The sequence below is a fragment of the Odocoileus virginianus genome, chromosome 7, assembly GCF_023699985.2.
Source record: "Odocoileus virginianus isolate 20LAN1187 ecotype Illinois chromosome 7, Ovbor_1.2, whole genome shotgun sequence".
NCBI lineage: Eukaryota > Metazoa > Chordata > Mammalia > Artiodactyla > Cervidae > Odocoileus > Odocoileus virginianus.
The window spans coordinates 349917-373479 of record NC_069680.1 but is presented as its reverse complement, the minus strand read 5'-3'; the positions used below and the strand labels follow the sequence as shown (position 1 = coordinate 373479).

The 23563-nt window shown below is 42.5% G+C and overlaps 1 protein-coding gene across 49 annotated transcripts in view; it reads left to right on the top strand.

Moving 5' to 3' along the window:
• SORBS1 (sorbin and SH3 domain containing 1) overlaps positions 1-23563 on the top strand; it is a 229905-nt gene that overhangs the window by 65047 nt on the left and 141295 nt on the right. The gene's annotated exons all lie outside the window — the stretch shown is intronic.

Here is a 23563-nt window from a genome sequence, read left to right as displayed (position 1 = left end):
AAAATCTAGCCAGCTGAGTGAATTATAAACTGCGTTTATGCAAGTGGCACATGGCTGTCTTTGGCTAGCAAGCAGAAAGATCCAGCATCCTTTGCCAGTAATAAATAGCCTGTAAGTTACACTGTTCTTTACATGCACTAGAACTTTTACAAGCTATTTTGATGAAGTTTAATTCACTGTTAGTTAATACATTGCAAATTTTTTTCATTCTCTGATCACACACAAAATTTTATTAAATGAAGGTTTGCTAAATGGAAAACAGTCCCTGAAAATCAGTAATTTGGCAGTGAACGTTGTGATATAATTTTATGAAAAAGCCAAACAGACAACCTTGATTTGCAGGACCAAAATTTATGAAATATTTTGATATCTTTGAAATACCAAAGATAAATGCTACAAGATAATAAAGCAGCAAAAATAGACAGTGATGGTTGTAGTAGATGTATGTGTTTCAGGACCACCCATACACCTTTAATCATCAGCCACTGATATGAGAAGATTATTTTTTGAGCAAACACATTTTCCATTTTCATCTATTTGTGGGTTTCTGGCACAGAATACAGCTCTATATTGGTTTTGCCCCCTTCCCAGAGAAAACACCCCACTGAGCTTCCTGCATATTATCCCTGGACTCCTTGATTTTTCTGTTTCCACATTACCTGGGAAATTTCTTTAGTCTGGTTATCTCCAGCCCCCAGAGACACTTTTGCCCCCTTCCCAAAGTTACCAACTCAAAGCCTGTCTGCCTCCTCCCTCTCCCAGGTTTAGGGTCCCACCTCTCTGGCTGCCCTGTGAGTCTCAGGTTAGCCCTCCCCAGATGTTCTTGGATATTTTCAAGATTTTCTTCTTAAAACATTTCCACTTTTTCTCCAGGCTTGGTTTTTTGTCTTTTTTTTTTTTTTTTTAAAGGCCTTTTGTGCAAATGACAAAAGCATGGAAAACTGTGCAGCTGTTGAGGGCAGTGGGCTAAGCAGCATGCTGAAATGTGCTGTTTCAAATTGCCCAGGGTAATGGGCATCCGTCACTTGCTTTTCCATGTATCTCAAGACCCTTGTGTTTTGGTGAAAATGTTCTCAGTGAGACTCAGGGAATATCTAATCTCTGGAAAATGAGCATTTATTGGGTAGCATTCTATATCTGAAACCACTGATTTATGGTAAAATGAAGGTTTCAGTGGAATGTTCATGACGATTGATAGCAACCCTGGTTTTCACTTGTCATCTTTGCTCAGAGTGGAACCTAAATAAGATTAAAAAGAATGAAGCGTCCTGGCAGTCACAGGGTGAGGATTTCTCCTGTTTCCTTTTTAGTAAGTGGTTTTAGGAATGAGGAGAAAAAAGAAATTTGGTACCTTCCCATGCCCCCAGAGACTTGAGTGGTGGGACATTTAAAAATGGTACTATCTGCCTTATGTTTTTTTTTTTTTAAATCCAGGTGTGCAGAATAGTGCTTCATTGCTCATGTGCATATGGGCCATCTTAGAAGGAGCTGTTGGAGATGAGTAACCTTGGAGAGGGGCAGTGGTATATGAAGGGAACTTACTTTACAGTCTCCATCCACCCTTTTGTCCTAAATCTTTTGGTTTATGTATTACCTTTCAAAAGAATAATAGTACTTCTTCTTGGCTTAACAAATGACCTAGAAAAATCTAAATTTCCTTCACTACTTGTTTTTATCGGAACTCTTGCTTGATGTGTATGTTGACCAAGGTCATTGTTGGTTTAATCTCCATTGCCTTTATTTGTTGTAAGTCTTCATGTTCATCAGCAACTTGGTGTGAGGCTTTGGGAAGAAATTTTCCTTTACTGTTCTAGGTCCTTCTGACTGGTCTAAGATTTGAATTGACATCAGATAGATTAACAGGAGAAAACTAAACAGAAGTGTAACAACCTGTATGCAAGGGAGAGACCCAGGAAAACTCAAGTAACTCCCTCAAGTGTCCAACACTAGCTTTCAATATTATCCTTAGCTAAAGATAAAAGAGGATGAGAGTCAGTTATGGGAGGTGACCAGGAAAAGGACTGTAAGCTAAGGTAAGGTTATTATGTAGATTAATCATCATTTTATCCACTGATAAGAGTTTCTAGAGGTCTGATAATCCTCCTCTACCTGGTACAGCCGGGGAGACACCCTTACAAGTGAAGATTTGCCTTTAAGTGTTTCTTCTAAAAGGGTCACTTCTGTTTGGTTTTCAGAATTTTTCCCATGTCTGTTGTTTCTTAGAAACTATAACTGGATTAAAATAATATGCCAAAGAGATATGTTTTGGGGTGGCAAATTCTGTTCCCCTACAGCCTCTTTAACTTGACCTTCACATTTCTGTGTGTTACAAAAACGTCAATAAGGCCAATTTCATTTCCTCTTTTGCTCTTTCAAAAAGGATTCAAGACTGTTTCTGACTAATATTTTATTCAGCCACCTTAGACAAATGTGAATTCAAATGGGGTGTAGTTGCCATGAGTTGAGGCACAAATAATACTCGTTTCAATGGGTCATCTCCCTGCTGCCCTGTAGAGCAAAGTCTTATTGCATTGTGGATCAGAACATGGGATTTGGAATCTGTTGTGGTTGATAGTTCCTAACCCCAGAGTTCATTCAAAATGATCTTCCCAAACTCATTTTCCTTGTTTTAAAAATCTCAGCACCTGTCAGAAAAGGTCAGTAATTTGCCCAAGTTGTAACTGTTTTTGGAAGCCAGACTGAATCCAGTGTCTAAGACTAATGAGTGGATCACCACACTGTTTGGAGTGTGTGCTCTTTGGGGGTCTGTTTCTGCAGAGGTCATTGTCTAAAAGTATCTTCCTGGGCTACCATGTCTGTTTGTGTTCCCAGAGGTTCATAAAGCTGTTTTCTGGCCAATATTTTTGTGTCTTACAGAGCCATGACATCCGTTCTGTGCAGCAGCCACATTTCTTAGGGTTGATGTTTCTCCAAGAGATTCACACGTTTGATTTTATACTTTTAAAACAAACAGGGAATTGTATCACATTTGCCAGCCAACCATGTGTAAAAACAAGATACTTTTCTCCTTTTCTATCTAGTCATTACAAATGGTGAGATATTTTTCAGTCTCTCATCCTCCTCACCAGGTTTGGGGAAGTAGATGTTAGATTGTGCTTGGGGATGCCACTGAGATAAGGCCATCAACATCATCTCCAGTGATCACTGAATGTCATGGAAAGAAATGATCTTGATTACTCCACTGACTGATTTAGACCAGGCACCACCTGATACCTGCTTCACAACAGTGCCCTTGTCCTGCAGTCTCTTATCGGCATAGAGATGACTCACTGTTTTCCTCAGTAAGAGAGATTTTTTCTGGTCTGCTGATTCCATCAGTAATTTAAAAGAAAAAAAAAAAATGTTCCTGCAGGAGTATGTTTGAAAAAAAAAAAAGACTACATTATTTGTGCTTGAACTTGCACAATTGAACTTTCACTTTTATAATCAGGTATTGGTTCTTAGGCTTTTTTGTGAGAGGAAGGGTCAAGAACACCACCACCCTCCACCACCATGCATATGTACCAACATAATTTGCATAGATAGTACTTTTACATTTTAAATAGATGACATTCCCCCATCTGGTTATCATGCCTTCTAACTTAGTCATATAAACTATTAACATACCATTATAAAAGTGGCTGCCTCTGGGTACCTCTGGGTGGCATTTCTGATTAGACAAAAAGTTTAGGGAAAATTGCTATGTTCAAGGCAGCCTGACTTGGATGAAATGTGCAACTTCTGGAATTGTCTCAACATGGACTCAAAAGCTGAAAATATTCTTAAATGAATTTCTGTTGTTTTAATTAAAGAAGGAAGTAAAGGTATCTTTACCTTGCTTTCTAACAGCTAATTTCAATCTTTTTCCTCAAATTTATGTATTCCCCCATCCTCATTCCCCTTGGGCAAGAGAAAAGCTATTATAGGGGAATAATATAGGTTTAAAAAAGAGTATATTAAAAAAAACAGTGTATGGAATCCATCCTTCATTTTCCAATAAGTTTGTGTTTCTAGACACTGAATTTGCTTCCTGAATTAATCATGTTTATAGCATTTTGTTCTTCAAACTGTCTATGAAACACCAGTATTTTAAAAGTTTTTAAAGTAAGTGACCAGAACTTTCAAAGTTGGGGAAGTTTCACATGATTGGTTTTCTAGCTGCTGTACACAGTGGGAATATCTAACAGTGCTGAGCCATATTCTTGCGTGGAACACCATAGGCTGGAGTGGAACAGCATAGGCTGGAGTGGAGCAGCCACTGTCCCATCACATGAGAGCACATGAGTCCCAATTTGTTGCAGCCCCCAGACCGTCATTTGTTATCTGGTTGGCCCTCTCAGCCTATGTAACTCCAGCCTTTGTAACTCCTGACTTTCAGTATCAGTTTAAAATCTTATCTTGACAGATAAAAGGATATTGAGGTTCAGCAAAGAATCATTTTGGTATCCCCCTTTTTAAATGTGGAAACTACATTTACAGTGATAGAAAAATAATTGTCTGTGGAGTGAAACATGTTTTTTTTTTTTTTTCTTAAAGAGATGTATGCCTTTTTAAATAAGAGGGGAAGGAAAGACAGCAATAATGTAATTTTTCAGTATTCTTTACAGATATCCAAACATTACATTAATTTTGAAACAAATCATGTACTCTGTGTAATGTGGTTTGCTCATAAAATTACCATGTTGGAAACATTTATACAAATCTACTAATTATATTTGCTCTTAAATAGTTCGGTTTTTTTTTCTTTCTTTCAAATGGAGCTGAACTACTGAACTTGAAGGAACTTGAAGATTTCTTAGTTTCCCTTTTTATAATAAGCAGAAAAAAATTATAAAACTGGATGACAGAAGTACCTGATGTTTTGGTGAAACAAAGCTGTTAGTTTTTTGGTCCAAAATATTCAGTAGATTATAGGAAGGGAGCTTCACACCAACAAAAGCCAACAAGCAATCCTAAAACTTTAATAACCATGTGAATTTAATCTAAATCATTCCCATTTTACAAGCTATTGTGATCAGTCTGTTTCTAATAACGCCCTTTTCCTTCTAAAATTATTCCTGTAAACTTCCGAAAACTAAATGCTAGCCAGAATGGTGATAATCTCTCGATCCTTTTTCATTTCTAGCTGCTTGGCTTTGGGTGAAAGCTCTTCGGATACTCTTGGTCTGCTGGACTGGCCAAGGAAGAGACAGTAATTCTCATTCTGGTAACCTCTTGGGCCCTTACTGGCCACCTACCCAGGGACAACCCACCCTTCCCTAGGCTTTGTTTGTTTCTTATATGTCATGAGATTGTGTTTGAGTTTCACTCAAACCCCAACAGTCTAGAATTGTCAAACTGCCATGTGCCCCACACACGCAGAGCTGCACATGAGTTCTGGGAAACTCTGGGGACCAACTACATAACCAGTTCTAGGGGGTTAGAAGACCAACATCTCAATGTGAAACCATTAGGTGGTGTTTCAGGAAGTGCCGAGGAGATCCAGTTCTTTATGTCTCAGCGCAGAAAGAGTTCAATGAGAAGCAAAGTGGTAAATAAAAAATGATGTATTAGAATAGGATGTTCATGAAGCTTACAAGCCATCAGGGTGAGAGAGTGTCACACCCTGAAAACTTTCCTTTATAATCAAAGGAGAAGCCGGGAGGGGAAGGAGACCACCTTCTTTCTCATGCTTGAGTAGACATCACACTTTCATTACTAACGCCTCCTCCAGGTTGAGCAGGGGAATTTTCTTGTCTCTATATGGTCACGCTAATACTGTCCTGGCTATGGACAGGGTCTTTCACACTAAAATGTCACCTTTCCATAGATTTGTTTTTTAATATGTGCAGATAGCATGATCTGGGGTCATTAACTTACTGAGCTTGCTGAGCAGGATGTGGGTCTCATGCCACCATTGTCTTACTGTTTTGCGGCATGTCTTGTGCTTCTGTTGCATGGTTTTGTTGCTAAGCAACCCTGCTTTCCTGACTGATCATTAACTTCAAGGGTCTCCCATATATTATGTATATATATACTTTTTTTTTTTAACTTCCAATCCCCTAGTGGAATTAACTATTTAATCACCTATTTTGTCCCTTAACTCTGTCCCTATCAAATGGAAGAGGATTCCTAATGCCGTTTCTTCCTCATGGTTACCTGGAATAGACATGAGAGAACAATGTATAAGGAGTTCTGTACTCAGGAGTTCACAATGTCACCCTGACCTTGCAAGAGAGTTCTCTAGCTCTATTTAGTAGATGGTGTGGGCAAATGGATTTATCTTCCTGGCATTCTATAGAGTTTCCATTGATCAGTGCTCCCAGCCTATAAACCGACCCATGTTAACTGGTCAATCTCTTGGACACTTGAATTTACCAACCCTGGGTGATGTTTGTCCTTTATTTCTTGATAGCAGGTCCAACACCAGTTGCAGACCACCTGTTGGCCATTATGAGTCAAAATTGTTGACTAGAACAAAAAATAAATGAACGGTAGACAGGTTTTAGTGGAGTAAACAATACACGTTGTAGAACATGTTAACACAGGGCGGTGCCCTAGAGACCGCTAGGGTGGTTTGCTTGGGGCTGGATCAGCAATTGTCTCAGGCCATGCTATGCTGTCCATTGGCTGAGAGCTTATGCTGGCACCAAGAACATGGAAAAATAAATAACTATACACACAGTTCAGTATAATGTATATAGAATATATGGAACCTATAGGAGTATGCTTTTTATATTAAAAGCATTTATATTACATTGTGTTTTTAGGAAATTTATTTCAGAACTAAATGGCACTGCCATGATCCAGTGCTGCTTGGGTTGGCATTAAATGGACTGTGTGTGTAGGAGCAAAGCAGGGGCCAGCTGGTGAAGGCCTTGCCATGGTGTTAATAGAAAGGATCTTTTTGGCAGAGTCCTAGGCTATGTTCTTGGTTCACATGCCTGGAGATACTGTGTATTTGCAACTCAACATCTAAATCTGTTTACTTGTTTGGGGACTTCTCTGGCGGTTCAGTGGTTAAAACTGTGCTTCCATTGCAGAGGGGCACAGGTTCAATCCCTGGTCAGGGAACTAAGATCCCACATTGCTGAATGGTGCTGCAAAAAAAAAAAAAAAACAGCAAAATCTTGTTTACTTGTTTCTTCAAGCAGTGTTTATGGATTAGCTAATAATATTTGCATAAAACCTTTTGGCATGCGGGTAGACACATAAACCTCATCCCAGTTAAGTGTGCTGTTTCAGAGTCCAGTCAGAAGCATGGGCAACAGCCTGCATGAATGGATGACTATGGTTTCTGTTTCCTTTTACTTTCTTCTGTATTGATGAGCAGAGGTCCCCGCAGCTTGGCCCGGCTATGCAGGAAGGAGCTGAGACAGGTGGGCAGAAAGGTTGCTACGGAGCAGTGCTTGGACAGGCATTCCCAGGAGCAGAGGAGGTGGGGAGGGTGGTCTACTGAGCATGAGTGGGGTGGGTGGGCTGCGGCCGTGGCTCTGAGGAAGATGGAAACTATTTGGAACAGCTGCTGTGGGTTGGGCACCAGGGACCAAGCAAGGGTTGAAAGCAAGGCCTGCTGTGTGACGAGGAGGAAGCCTGTGTGTGAAGCAGGTGTAGCTTGGCCATGTGACCCAGGGCAAGAGGGACAGGCTGGGGGCGGGAGTTGGCTGGTTGCTTGGTGGACTGGCCTTGTGTTGGCATGCGCCAACCCTGAGAGTGTGACTGTGTAGAGAGGTGTTAGGATGAACAGCAGAGGGCTGTAGGAGTTCTGGGGTGCTGACAGGAGCTTTTCTTACTACTTTATTCTGAACTCCTCCCATCATGCATGCCCTATTGTACCATTCCTCTCCGGGGATCATTTTGTATGTAAGATTCTTTTGCCCTTTCCTTTGGTCTAATTACCTACTTCAACTACTGACCTGGGCATCACTTCTGGGAAGCTGTTCTGATTGCCCTCTTTCTATGTGGGGTCAGCTGACGCATTGCCCTGTCCACGTGTCTCTCCCTGCATACTGTAGAAGCTTGTTTACAGGCTGCTGCCATAAGTGACTGGACAGTTCCTTGAGTGCAAGAGTGTTCTAGTACTCAGCAGAGCACTGGACATACAGAAGGTATTCAGTAGAAGGGGACATGACTGACGGAGCTGCAGTATTTAGCATAATAGTATAACGGAATGTTAGAACTGGAAGAAAACTATGACGGCAGCTAGCCTTAACTCATTCATTTTATTCTATTTTCTTATATACATATATTCTTTTCCATCCAGGGTATGTAGTATAGTTGCCTGTGCTGTATATACAGTAGTACTTTGTTGTTTATCCGTCCTATATATAATAGCTTGCGTCTGCTAATCCCCAAATTCCAATCCTTCCCTCCCTCTGCCTCCTGTTTCTATTTCATAGATAGGTTCATTTGTGTCATATTTTAGAATCCACATATCATATGGTATTTGTCTTTCTCCTCCTGAGTTACTTTGTTTAGTATGATAATCTCTAGTTGCATCCATGTTGCTGCAAATGGCATTTCATTCTTTTTTCAACTGAGTAATATTTCATCATATGTATACACGTCTTCTTTTTCCACTTATCTGTTGATGGACATTTAGGTTGTTTGCATGTTTTGGCTATTATAAATCTACTCCTTCATCTTACAGTTCACAGAGAACTGAAACTCAGAGAGGTTGAGTGCCAGGCCTGATGTCACACAGCTTTGCTCGAGGCAGAGCCAGGACCCAGTCACCTCTTCTGACTTCACATGCCATGTTCTTTCCACTGTAGCATAGCAACCTCCAAATTGTCTGTGGATGACTTTCCAGTGTGTGAAGGTGGTGAGTCTCTGCGTCTGCTTCGCGCCCGGGTACAGCCTCTAATCACTATTCATAGCAGTCTGTTATCTCATTCTTCTCGTCAGGAGGAAGACTGCGTCCTGACAGCGCTTTTCCTCTGCGTGCTGCCAGGCTGACAGCAGCTCTTACCTCACTGCTTCCCCTTCCCTTTCCGGGTTTGTCCTTGTTTATCTTTGGGGTGAGCATCAGCAACTGTTTCTAGGTAAACAGAGGAATTGCAGATTCAGGGCTTGTGGTTTCAAATACTCATTGCTTTTGCTTCAGCCTGTCCCTCCTGGCTATTGCCACTCCTGCGTCTGACTCCGAATTGCCCTTAGCGCGTGTTAAAGACCGATAGTATCGGATGGAAGTTTCCTTTTTGGAGCAAGCAGAACCGCCAGGGCGCTGAAAGGAGGCGCCTTGGGGGAGAGAAAGAAAGTTACCTCTCAGTTTCCAGACCCATCTCTGGAGTATAGGATACTAGGTGGAGTGCCTAGAAATGCTTGTTTGTATATTTTCCATCTCCAAAACGTGTCTCTGAGCTTTCGGACAGTATCTGAGATTTAGAATGTTCTGTTTAGGGTTAAAGTCTCGGCCCGGCAGAGGGTGGGGTGTGGCTAGTTGCCTTACTGCCTGTTCATGAATGATGCAGTTTTGTGAGGTCGGTTTCAGTTCACTGCGGATCGGCTGAACTCTCTGCTCGTCACCCATGGTCCAAAGTATCTCAGGGTCAGTTCCAGGAATGGAAGGTCCAGTCGTTGAGCACAAGGGATGACTTGACTGGTTTGAACCTTTTGGTTCCTCTGTTAACTAACCAAATAGTACATGATGAAAAAATGCTCATTTTGGAAAAAGTTCTTTGAAGACCAGGGTCTTCAAATTCATTACTTTAGGGAACTCTCCAGCACTGCCTCCCACAAGCACCTCCATATTCTCCCCACTTTTGATAGTAAAAGCTAGATGGTGTCCAACGCGCCCTTTAGCCCACTTCAGCTCAGAGGTCCTTTGGCTTCAGACGCGCCTGGTGTCTTTGGTCTTAGCAGTTTCTGAAGTCACTTTGGACTTTCTTGGCTCCCAGCCACTTGGCAGCCTGCTTCAGATTCTCTCTGGGCTGGTCTTGAGTTCCAGGTATTGAACTGAAAGTACATCAGCCAAGGGTTTGGACTGCGTCAGAAGTATTTTGATTTGCTCTATTCTCTGCTTAGCATCTACTCATTTCCTTCAGGGGTGTCCCCTTCCTTGGAATAAATGACTCCCAAGGTGCTTGTCTCACTGAGCTAAGAAGGCATTCCAACCAGGCGTTTCCATTCAGGGATCTTGGCTTGTCAGTCAAGGTCACTGGGTGAGAAGGACGTCACCAAATTTGAAATGCTCCTGACACTCACTCCTCCCTGACCCGTCCCCTCACCAGCAGTGGTCCTTATGCTGGCCAGTTTTGAGAATGACCACCTTGAGACAGACCCAGCCTTGACGATAGCAGATGTTTCTAAGGTGTCAGCGTCTCACTGCAGCATCTCATCTTACCTGAAGGTGTATTCTAAGAGGTATCTCAAGTGGGGGCCTCTCTTGAGCCCCAGCCGCAGCTGAGCTCTCCTCCAAGAACTCCCTAAATGAGAAGGGGCTCAAGACTTGGCTACTGTTTTTGGTAACCACTTCAGGCTCTTGGTCACGTGAAGCATATGGTCAGCCAAAGTACTACCCCCTCCAGTTTCCTCCAAAAAGATGTAGCCTGCACATTTTCACCTTATTTTCATTTTGTTAGATTTGATTCATTTTATAACCTATGGGCTTTGAAAATCCATCTTTTATCATCTTACAAGGTGATGGTCCCCCCCTCATTTGTGTCACTTCCAGATACATGTTCTTGACCAAAATGAAGAGGGCGGGGCTAAATCCACATGTGTATGACCTGGTGGTTCAGTTGTCTATATATAAACCCACCTAGTTGCTCACATGTCTTCAATGGTATTTATAAGGACATCATGGGACTCAAGTGAAGTTACACTCAACTGAACTATTAGTCTAATCTAATCTAAAAGGGAATGGTTAATTTGGTTTTTATTCCTGGTGAACCTATGTCAGATCTTATGAAGTCTCCAGGCTAGAGCTTCCCTGGGTATCTTCTAGAACCTTCCTCTTGTTAATCACTTCCTCATCTCAACACCATTCCTTTCTCAGAGGTTTCTGAAGGATTGCAGTGATTCATCTCTGACATCTGCTGATACTTCGACTGTGGCCCTGATTCATCTGAGCCTGAAGACCTCACTTGATTTAAAGTGGCTGTGGTTCTGCTCCTGGGCTCCACACCTGTCTTCAGTTTTCAGTCACTCTTACCAGAGGTGCTTCTTCCTATATGAGGAACCATCTCTCAGATGGAGGAGGTGCGCAGTACCGGTCAGCAGCTGTTTCTCTGCCTGCTGTCACATTACACTGGCTTCCCTAAGTAGGCCTGTTACTTCTTTGCTTCTGTCTGATCATAACTTAAAGAAAAAAAAAAAAAAAACCACCCTTCACAGGTATTCACATTTCTCATGTGTTTTAAGTCATCCCAGACATTAGCCACTGGACTTATCTTCGAGAAGTTTGCTTCTTGCTGTCATGTTCTCTCTAATTTTAAGTGGTGACTAGCTGCCTGGGCTGCCTGGTATAACTGTACAGGGCTGGGTTAGTGACTCACGACAGGATTCAGCCATGCTGACCACCCAGAACTTTTATTCCCACCCTGACTCCCCAAGAGACGAACTTTTTGGAACACCCGCCCAGGGCTGGGCTGGCCTGGGCTGGGTCCACGGAGCCCTCTGCCAGGGTTGAATTCTCAAGGAGCATCTGGGCTTCTCCTTGAACTAAGGCACAGGACCAAAGCTGCCCAGCCCCTGGGTCAGAACCAAAGGAAGGGAACAGACCAGGGATGGGCCAGCAGAGAGAATGGACTGCCTGAACTTGTAGCAGGACCTTTTGGGGAAGGAAACAGAAGGGGAGGTTGGAAAATTTGCTTGCGATAACTTTGAGGGCTCTCATCCAGGGGGATGCAGGTAGGGGGGCGTATCACTTTTCTGGAACTGGGTATTGGAAGAGTGCTCTGAGGTGCATGCTATTTTGGGATGAGTAAGTCAAGGAGCAGCTCTGTCCTGGAGCCAGAAGTGTCTCCCATTTCCTCATTTTAGGCTTGTCATTCCTGTAAAGAAAAACACCTTAACTCCGTTATTACAGATTCATGCTAGATTGAAATTTCTCTTTACTATCTATGTAAAAGGATTTACAGAAAAATCTCAGGGATGTTGACCTAGGGGAGAGCTCTTTAAAGGGCCCCCCCCTTTTTTTTTTAGGAATGTACATTTGCATACAAACAATAAAAGTGCTAATTAAAATGATTCTCACAGAGTCCTTTTGCTGTGTGGGAACTGCTGCTTGGCAACTCTTGTGGAGTGCGAGTGCGCTTGGAAGTAATAAAACACTGCTCCTTCCATGCATCTAATCCACAGTGTGAGTGAGTGCCTTTTATTTGCAGGCACCTGTGCTGGAACCAGGGATGTCAGGGTGGAAGGCCAGCCTAATATTTACCCTCCAGGGTGACATGAGACTACTGGGGAAGTCCAAGGAGGATCAGGATGAGTTGGTCAGCCAGCTTCTGGAGCTGAAAGCTGAGTAGGATTTAACAAAGTACCTACAAGGTCCCACCTGTTAGCTCGGTCACACCTGTTCATCTTAATAACTGTCAGCGTTCTGACCTGTAGGACTTTTTCCCCTCCAGGTTGAGGAGTCTAATTCCCCTTTGAAACTATATGCCAACACTTGAAATACTCGTGTCATCATCTTCATCCTCAGTGGCATCAGCTATCACTGGGCACCTGCTGCGAGCAGGGTCCGTACTTGGTGAGCGTGCGTGGGGCTAGTTTAGTTACTGAGGTGATAACAAAAGCCTTTCGGTTTCACCACCACCTCCTTACCATTTTAAAGAAGTGTGTTAGAACACAGGAGTTGCAGAATAAATATTTGTGGATTGAAATTTTTTAACTTCAATTAAGAGTGCAGGGTCTGGGGAATTCCCTGACAGTCCAGTGGTTAGGACTCTGAGCTTCAGTTGCAGGGGGCACAGGTTCGATCCCTGCTTCAGGAACCAAGATCTCCTTACCTTGTGGTATTAAAAAAAAAAAAAAAGGAAAGAAAGAAAGTGCAGGGTCTGGAGTGGCACAGACCCAATTTCAAATCCTGGCTCCCTGCCATGTGCATTCTTTATGATCTTGGCTTGCTTGTGACTTAACCTCTGAGCATTCTTTTCCTCATTTGTGAAGCTGGGATTAAGTAAAGGAATTCATGATAATTATGATGGGCTACATAGTATAATGTATAGCAGCACATACTATAGACTTAGTCTGCATGTGCGTGCTCAGTCACTAAATTGTGTCTGACTCTTTGCGACCCCGTGGACTGTGGCCTGCCAGGCTCCTATACCCATGGGATTTTCCAGGCAAGAATACTGGAGTGGGTTGCCATTTACTCCTCCAGGGGGTCTTCCTGACTCAGGGATCGAACTCATGTCTCCTGCATTGACAGGCAGATTCTTCACCACTGAGCCACCTGTGGAGCCCTCCTCTGAAAAGAGTTAGTCTGCCAGAGTTCAGATTCCACCTCCTAGTTGTGCAACCAGAAGCACATTATTGAGCCTCTCTGGGCCTTAGTTTTCTTATTCTTAAAACAGGGATAATAATAGTACCTGTGTCAGCAGGTTGTTAAAAATAAGAATTGTCCAGCACCTTCTGTCTGGCATATAGTGTCATATAAATGTTTGGTGAATTTTAAAAGACTGTAAAACTATTTCACTTGAGTTCTTATAGAATTCCTGTGAGGTTAGACAGGGCAGGTATCATTCCTTGTTGTGTATTTGTTTTTGTTATGTTCGAGGGGAAAAAATGAAATTCTTCTGGGTTAAAATGACCTTCCGAAGGGAATCTCACTGGTAAATATCACAACTGGAACCCATGGTGTTTGCCATAAAAGAGCACACGGTACATCTATATGTATTTGTCAAGGACACATGGACGTGTGTGAAAATATTAAGACTTCAGTATAATTTCTAGACAAGTGAATAGCAGCTATCCTTCTCCTGCACCGACTGGCCTCACTCAAACATGCTGTGGTTCCTGCCATGCTGCTAACTGATGTTCTCTGTGAATTACAGCATTGAGCCTCCAGTTTGGTCTTGGGACTTAATGTTGCCCATTTAAACCTCTTCCAGATTCTCACTGCCTTAGTGTTGCCTGCTCCCTGGCTGGGCTCCTTTTGGAGATCCTGCTGTATTTATGTGCCTGATTTCAGAGCCCCCTAGATGAGCCGTTTCATTCAGCAGAAGCCCTGGCTAAATAGAAACACTCCCCCTTCCCTTACCTTTATATTTGCTGTTGAAACACTTCATTCTTTGTGAGAAACTTAATTAGGAAAGCTGTGGATCAGGGAATGTAAAAATAGCTTTAAAATGCTCACGTTTGTCAATCTCTTGTCAATCTGTAGGCAGGGAGCTTTAGATTGGAATGTTTTCATGTCTTTTCATAAGCTTGAGCACTTCTTAGAACTGCCGCGGTGGAAGGGGTTAAAACATAAATAGGATTCTATATGAAAGGTGCTTTAGTACTTAAGTCCTATTTTTGACCTCTGGAATTCAGTTCCTTCCTGTTGCCAGCTGAACCTGGGACTGATGTATTAGATGAAAATATATTCCTATCTTCAAGCGTGGACAACAGGACATTCTGTCCTCCAAATTTCAGGGTTTGAGTTGGGTGTTGCAGGAAACTTGGCACCCTTTCTTTCTTTTCAAAATAATAAACAGAGATGATGTCGCCTCAGGTTTCATCTGATGGAGCTTAGATACGATTGCCTCATAAAGGCTGATTCATAGACAAATGTGAACTAATTATAGTAACTTAAAAATAATGTCCCTGGTTAAATTTGGCAAAGCAAGATGCCTCGCATGCTTTGTGGGACATGAGAGACTAGGTTTCTTGAGTGGCATGGAGGTGACATGCCCACTTCTATTTTGGCCGCAACGTGGTTGTGCTGGGTCACTACCTGTGTCATCTTTATTTTTTTAGGGATTTCTCACGTGCTCTCATGCACACCCCAAGCCCAAGCATTGAAGCACCTTTTACTGCCACCTACACAAAGAATTCTTTCTTGCTATGTGTCCACTGCATTTTTAAGAAACAAATGTCTGAGTTGAGGATAGTGAATGGTGTAATTTTTTTCATTTTTAGTTCTAAGCATTTCAGAATCTCTATTATGAAAAATTGCAGGAAGTTATTCACTTCTCTCTGTGGAATGAATAGAAAATGGTCAGAAAGACTGATCACTTTTTTTTACTCACCCTTCCTTCCTTCCTTTTTCTTTTTTAGTGTTAAGATGACTTATTGTAAAAATTTTAATTTTATTGAAGTATATAGTTGATTTGCAATGTTGTGTTAGTTTGTTAGTTTCAGGTGTACTGCAAAGTGATTCAGTTATACATATACATGTATTCATTCTTATATATATATATAGTTTGTCCCAGAATATTCTACTTACCCTTTCTACTGGGAATTAGGTTGGAAAACGTTTCACCATGAGTCTCTTCAAATGGTCTTTGTTTTTGAGTTTGCCTTAAAAACATAGATGATATATGACAATGTTCAGAATTCAAAAATTAGAAAAAGATTTGTAGTAAAAAGTGAATCTTCCATCTCTTCCATTGTTGTTGTTTCAGCATCAGTTGTGGGCACCAGTTTCTTGTGTACTATTGTGGAAATGTTCTTTGTATTTTAAATATGTATATATGTATATTTTCCTACTACAAAGGACAACATACTAACCACAGGGTTTTGAACTTGGCTTTTCTATTTAATCATCATCTCAGAAATTATTCCATCTTATATTTTGAGCTACTTCATGATCTGATTTGTTATTTCCATTGAATAGGTGTCATAACACACACAAACAGTGGCCTGTGAATGTTGTTTAGGTTGTTTTAATCCTTTGCCACTGAAATCATGGTATAGTGTTATCTTGTACATCTGCTGTAGGATAGTCAACCTGTCTCAGTGCTGATAAGTGTGGGCACTGAAGCCCAAAGGCCTGGATGTAAATCCTACTTTCTCCATTTACTATTGAACTATTTTGTCTTGGTTACTTTATTCTTCTGTGCCTCATCTCTAAGATAGTATTTATCTCATAGGTAGGAGGTAATGCTTAAAGACACTGATTTATGTAAAGCTTACAGACCAGTGCTGGTCATGTAGACAGGTCTGTGTGCATTTTAGTAATGTTAATCATTTTGTGTGATGTGGGAACACATGGATCCTGTACTTAACCTCTGCATGTTTCTGAACCACTCCTAGTGGCTTTCAGAAGCCATAATGTAGTTTTTGAATCTGTGGGTTCCTTCTCCTAAATATACTGAAATGTTCACCCTCCCCTCCCTCCATTCTGTGTTGCTTTTGTGTCGTATCCTGGAGGAGAAAACAGAAGATTATATTTCAGGCTATTATACTAATATGTCCAAACCCCTTCAAAGGCATAAAATGTATTGCCAGTGGTGATAATTTTTAACAAATGGTCCAAACTTTCCCCTCATACATATCTAATGTAGAACTTAATGAATACTTACATTTTACATTTAGGCAAATATATAGCTTGTGTGTGTCTATGTCTATCTGACTCAAATTTATTTAATTTCAGTGTATTTTAAATTATAACTCAAATCTTTGGCAAGGACTGGAGCATATACTTACTCTGTTTTAGCTGACTTTGGAAGTCACAGGGTCTGTGTCACCTGTACATCTTACATCATCGAAGACCACTACTTTTGGATTCAGACAAGCCAGAGCTAAACCCCCCATGTTGGCATTTGCTTGCTGTGTGACCTGGGGCAAGTCACTTGTCTCCTCCTCTGTAAATGGAAGCATTGATCCACCACAGAGGACTTTATGAGGGTAACAGAGAGTGGGCAGGTGCTCATGAACCATCTACTGTCCCCTCCTGCATCCCACTTCCTCACTCCCCTGGAAATCACCACCTCCACCTTCAGCTCTTCATCTTCACTCCCCTCAGGACTTGCCCTCTGATTTATTCCGTGTTTTCTCTGCCTTAACTGGAAGGGCAGTTCGTATCTCAATTGGTGTCCCTTGCATCCAGTCTTAGGTTCACTGAATGTTAGGAGGGAAGGGCCGACTTACTGCATCCCTACCCCAGTGAGGGCATTACTGTTTTACTGGAAGCAGCAGCTAGGGACAGCATCGCAAGACCGGAGTTAGGGGCCACATGAGTTCTTGTGGCCCTGGACCTGATCCCAGAGAATGGCGTTTTCACTCTTGGGGGTTCCTTTGAGGAAATTTGCTGTAGTCAACTTTTGAAGCTTATATTCCTAGATAGTCTTTTATTTGAAGGGTGGAGTGAAGAAAATGTCTAGAAACTTGCATGTCCTCAAAGCCCCATTAGAACGGCACTTGCCCGAGGACCAACAGTTTTGACTGTTTCACACCCACTAAGAAAAGAATGAGCCTGTTGGCTTGCAGACTTAGTGGCCAGCTTTGGCCAGTGTCCTTGGGCCTTGCTTTAATGTCCTGGAGGTGGGCTGCTGGGTACCAGTTGAGAGGACCAGCGTGGTAAGTGAGCTCCCGCTTTGCCGGGTCCTCCAAATCACCTACTTGGAGAGGAGCTTCTCTATCTGTGTTAAGTGTTTTGCTGTGGATTTTTGAAATAGCAGTCACACCCATATTCAATTGTAAGAACCAGGGTGCTCTCCAGAGATATGAGGTCAGGTCCCTTCCAGCTACGAAAGGCTGTGACTCTACAAACAAATATTTGGGCAGTACCAGCTATTGTTGCCACTTGGAATGCTCCCCTCCTCCTTTTTCACCTGGGCCTTCCTGTCCTTTAAGATCTAGTTTAGCTCCCAATGTCTAGTTTTTTCAGTCTGGACTCTGGGCTGTTGGATTTGCTGTATGGGTTAGATGCAGCCTGGTGTGCTGAGCTGTTAGCTATTAACCTTGTGGCCGTTTAGGCATTTTCCCGTGTTTATGACCTGGCTTCCCTACTAGGTCCTCAGTCTCTAGGCCAAGGCCCCCTTTATCACCCCGAGTGGGTGTGGTGCAGGAGTTCTCACTGCTTCGAGCATTGCCTGAAAGCTAGCTGGAAACCCACACCAATCTCGCTGAATTAGAAATTCCAAATGGGATTCGGCCATCTGCAGTTTAACAAGCATGCCTGGTGATTCTGCTGGGCAATGAACTTAGCGAGCCTCAACTGTAGTGGGAGGAGCAGAGGTTTGGGGTCTGAGGGGCGTGGGTTTGAAGCCAGCTCTGCCCTTTATAACTGACCTGTTTTAGGAAAGTGAATTTTTCCTTTTTCCCCGTCCTGGAGTGTTTTTTAGAAATCCGTTCTGCACGATGTTAATGGATGCTCTAAGAATAGCAATGGGCAAGGGGTTCTGTGGCCAAATAAGTTAGTGAAATGCTGTCCTAATGAATTTCAACAGGATTCTTTATGACAGTGCTTCTCAGATGCCTAAGTGTCATTGAGGGTCACATGGAAAGTCGTCTCAAACTTGTTAAATTCTGTAATACCTTTTCTTTTACATACCTGCTAAGTTTTCTGGAAGTGGTGTTTTGTGGGACACGTTTTGGGAGATGCTGGTCTAGGTGATCTGTACCTCAAGGCTGGAGATGTTATGGCCCTGCCAATCTATGAGGAATTCAGAAACTTGAAATAGGGCTCAAGCTGGCCGTGATGACAGTTTATGATTTGAGTCAACCATGATATGACTGACTTACATATCATGTCAGTGTTCAAGGTGTTGTGTAACTAAATGTTGAAGAATACAGGGTTGTATATTTTTTAAAGCAGCAAGTTTTTCTCAGGGTAGAAAGCCAGATATCAGGGAGAGCAAGGGAAGACGAATTAAGGAAAATGTCACTTACTGAGCATATTGGAGTCCTGGCAGGAAACACACCACAGTCAAATTTTGTAATTTAAGAAGATCTAAATAAGTGAACTATTTATAGAAGGTGTAGGCAGAGTTTGGGAAAAGTCAGTGGCTTTGGTCAGTGCAGGACTTGGATTCCTCTGTGTATGCAAGGTTTATGTATGTTACATTTAGTCCTCATACCGATCTCAAGGATAAGTTCCTATTATTTCACACTTTGCAGAGGAGGAAACTGAAGCTCATAAAGGCAAGGCATATTACCCGGAGGTAGCAGCTGGGAAATGGAGGCAAAATTCACACTGCCCTGCCAGTCTCTCAGCCCCCGGGTTCCGCTCCATGCTTCTGTAGGCAGAATATCCCCTCTGTCGTCAGTCTTTCTTCATGTGGGGAAGCTGATGACACTGCTCTCTGAAGCTCTTGTTCTGAGCTAGATACTGAGCTAGAACCAGCAGACGGGAGAAAATAGTGCTTTGGACAAATATATAAATTAACAAGAAAAGTATGCAGATTACATATATGGGCAAGAAAGGTGTAAACCTGTAGTTTCCATGTCTAGGTGGGTTGGGGCTATGGAGGTCTGTCTTCCATCCTTTTGGGGGATCCGTCCCATTCTAGAAAATGTTTTGGGGGAATATGGGAACCATTGGAAGGGCATAAATGAGGCAGCTTAGCTTGAAGGGGCTAGGAGAACGTAGAGGAATGTTCAAACATATGGCACAGCTTGGGAAAGGCTTGGCTGTGGGAGTGGAAAGAAAGGGCGCTCTATTCATAGGTGCCTTATCCAAATGGAGATGGTACCAGTGGTGGGAGGTGGGCAAACGGTTGGGAGAAGCAAGGGATGTCATGAGGGCCTCTCAGGGTGCCCCTGGCTCAAGTTTTCATATTGGGGTCACACTGGTCCAGTGAAGTCTCTTTAGCCTAATACCTTTGTTAGAAGATGATAAAGGTTGACTTTTCTAAGAACTGATATTTTACTTCCTTCAAGAAGTTTCAGAGTACATGAATGTCTCATGTCTCTTACGCCCTAAGAAAATTTAAAAGTCATGTCTCTGAGGAGGTTCCTTTCTTCCCTGTCGCTTTGCATTTGGGCTGGTTTTTAACGCTTAACCAGAATATAGCTTACGATCAAGTCCCCTTTATTCCAGAAAACAAAACCACCTCTCAAATAGTGTGCACAACACATCTGGTAAAAATAACAAGTCAGTTGGAAAACTGTGATTCTCAGATGCGACCTCCGCCCCTGCATTAGCAGGGAGTCACTGGAGTAAACCTTTATTTCCTGTTGCTTCCACACAGCAGTCCTTCACGGAAATATTTCGCATGTTTCCTTAGGCAGCAGGGAACCTTGAAGGGCAAACAGTGCTGAGGCCTCAGATAGGAATGGAGATGCTGTTTGCCCAACAGCACCTCAGGTTGTACAGGGAGCCTGCCCAGGCCTCGGAGCTTTCAAGCAGTGCCAGGCTCCTGCCCAGAACTGCTAAAATCATCAGTTCTCCCCCAGGCATGAGCAAGGCTGAAACCTGCCACACCTCCAGCTCCTCTTACAAGAGAGATGTTTTAAAATGGTCTTAAATGTCAGATGTATTTTTTTTCACAACATGCCACAGACTTCTCATAAATTATTCCTCAGTAAAACTTTAATAGGAATGCTTAGGAAATTCCGAGTTCTAGTCAATGGAGTTGTTGGTAACTTGGACAACTGTTAGCCCCAGATCTTCCCACTTTTTTCTACCCCAGAACTCACTGAGGAAAGTTAGTATGAAATCATCTTCCTGAAACCATGCTTGAGGGTTTCAGGAAGATTATTTCTTGGTGACCGAGATCTTGGGTTCCCTAATAATGCCACATGTTTGATCAGTGTGATAATCCAATATGTGACTATTTTTGAATTAATAGAGCCGTCAGAATGGTTCAGTTTGGTAACCATATAAAGTTTAGGAGTTGGAGTTCAGTGTTTTCTGACTTCAAAAGAATAACTAGAAACAATTTTCTTTAAAGAAATCTGTGATACTCACCTTGCCACTTGCTTCTTTCTCATGGAAATAGATAATTAAAGATTCTGGTTGTGGAATCTACATTGCTGCTCAAGCTGGGGCTGCTGTCACCTTAGCTGTACATGGAGGGCTTTGACAGATAATGTGTCGCAACTACAGCCGTCAACAGGCTCGGTTCTAAGTTCATGGGTGGATGCACCTGGGAGTGAGCTTGTGAGCCTTCTCTTTATGGGTTCCCCGTTGTTTGCATCTTATGTTTATTTCTAATTAAAATGCTTAACCGATTTTATTTAGTTACTAAAAACTGGAATTTGGGTGGAACTTTACATTGCATGTTGGTACAAAGAGAAGATTGGGAACTGTGCTGTCCTAAGAGTCTGGGACATGTGACACAGGCCAGAATTGTGATCATCGCCTAAAGTAATGCTCTCTAGATACCTTCTGGCCCACAGAAAGGGAAATCATACTGAGGATGCCAGAGTATTTCATTTCATAAAATTTCTCATTCTTCAAAAGTTGGACTTCTTCGTCTTCTTAGGCAGCTGTAACAAAATGCCACAGGCTGGGTGACTTACAGACAGCAAACACTTACTTCTCACAGTTCTGGAGACTAGGAACTTCAAGGTCAAGGTTCCAGCAAGGTCTTCCACCTGGAAGAGGGCTCTCACCTCTTCCAGGTTGCAGGCTCCTTTTTATGGCCTCACATGGCAGAAGGGCTGGGAGCTCTCTGGGGCCTCTTTTAAAAGGGCATTAATCCCATTCATTAAGGCTCTGCCCTGAATCTAAGCACTTTCCACCTCCTAATATCATCACCTTGAGTGTGAGGTTTTCAACATGTGAATTTTGAGAGGAAATAAAACATTGCAAATCTTAGCAATCAGTATATTTCACTATCTAGAGCATTCTGTTATTTCTTTGTATATGGAAAGTTAGTATCATGAAGAATTTTTCACAGTGAGGATATATTTATTAGTATCATTTTTTTTTTTTTTTTTTTTTTTGGCTGCATCACACGCAGCATGCAGGGTCTTAATTCCCCCACCAGGGCTTGCCCCCAGGTCCCGGCAGTGAAAGCGCCTGGACCACCAGGGAATTCCCAGAACTTTGCTTCTCTTGAAACATGACATTAGCGTGACACTGACCTTACCATTTGGTCTGTAGAAAGGTAAAGCCGGTTAGCTGTGTTTTGACACAGTGTCTTTTGGCAGAGAAGGCAAAGGCAACCCACTCCAGTGCTCTCGCCTGGAGAATCCCATGGACAGAGGAGCCTGGTAGGCTACAGTCCATGGAGTCGCTAAGAGTCAGATATGACTGAGCGACTTGACTTTCACTGTTCACTTTCATGCATTGGAGAAGGAAATGGCAACCCATTCCAGTATTCTTTCCTGGAGAATCCCAGGGACAGAGGAGCCTGGTGGGCTGCTGTCTATGGGGTCACACAGAGTTGGACACGATTAACGCGACTTAGCAGCAGCAGCAGTATATTTTGGAGGGAAGCAGTGCTGAAATGGAACTTAAAAGCCCTAGTTTCATTCCTGTCTGGGTCACAAACTCACTCTGATGTCATGGGCAGCCTTCTCCTTCCCCACCTAAACTGTTTTCTCATCTAATACAGTAAAAATTATTTCTAAAGATTCTAAGATCCTTCATATCAAAACAGACCCGACGATGATTTTTACTGAATGCTTTCCACTATGTAAGGTACTGAGAGAATTCCAATAAGTATAAGTGAGTCTGCTGAGTTTTAAAAGGTTCTTCCTTGTTAGATAAAACAAAAACTCAAAACATCTGTTGACTATCCTGCAAGAATAGATCCCTGCAAAGAGCAGAGAAAATGACAGAATGTGTATAGTTCTTACCTCTCCCCCTTCAGACAGTCATCTCTGGCTTACAGAAGAATAAACGATACAGGAGCTATCACATGAGTGAGACAAAGAGTGGACAAGACAGTGGGTACCCTGTATCCTGAGGGACAGCGGTCACTTATCAAGCACATGCAGCGTGCCTGGTTTTGTGCTAAGTGCTTCACCTGTATTATCCCAATCAAGTCTTGTGGTAGCCACTTGCAATCACCCCATTTTGAGATGAGGAACCCAGATAACTTGCCCACAGTTGCACATCCACTAAGTGGAAATGATAATTGTCATTAAGCCTATATTCTTTTTTAAAAGATTTGTTTAACTGATGTATAGTTGATTTACAGTGTGTTAATGTCTGCGGTATAGCAAAGTGATTCTGTTATACAGTAGGACCTTCTTGTTCATTCTCCGTATAATAGTTTGCATCTGCTAATCCAGACTCCCAGTCCATCCTGCCTCATGCTCTCTCCTCCCTGGCAACCACAAGTCTGTTCACAATGTCTGTGAATCTGTTTCTGTTTCGTAGATAAGTTCATCTGTGTCATATTTTAGATTCTGCGTATAAGTGATACATTTGTCTTTCTGACTTACTTCACTTACTGTGGTCATCTCTAGGTGCCTCCATGTTGCTGCAGATTGAGGCTGCATTCTTAATCAGTGCCTCTGAGGGAAGGCAGGGGCATGAGTCGAGAGGCATCAGGCTTCTCATTAAAGAAAAGCATGGAATTGCCGAGTTAGTGGTGGAGGGAAATGGGGACTTTCATGACCATGGGCTACCTACATTGACCTATTAGCTTAGGGTTCTCTTGCCTTGATAACTGGTCACTGCCTTTCTGGACCATGGGGAATACTGCCCCTGTAAAGGCTGTAGCCTTAGCTTGGCCACAGACACTCCTTCCAGCTCCCCTCTAGAACTCCTGCCAGCACAAGAATGAGCCATGTGTTTACTGGAACTTGCGAT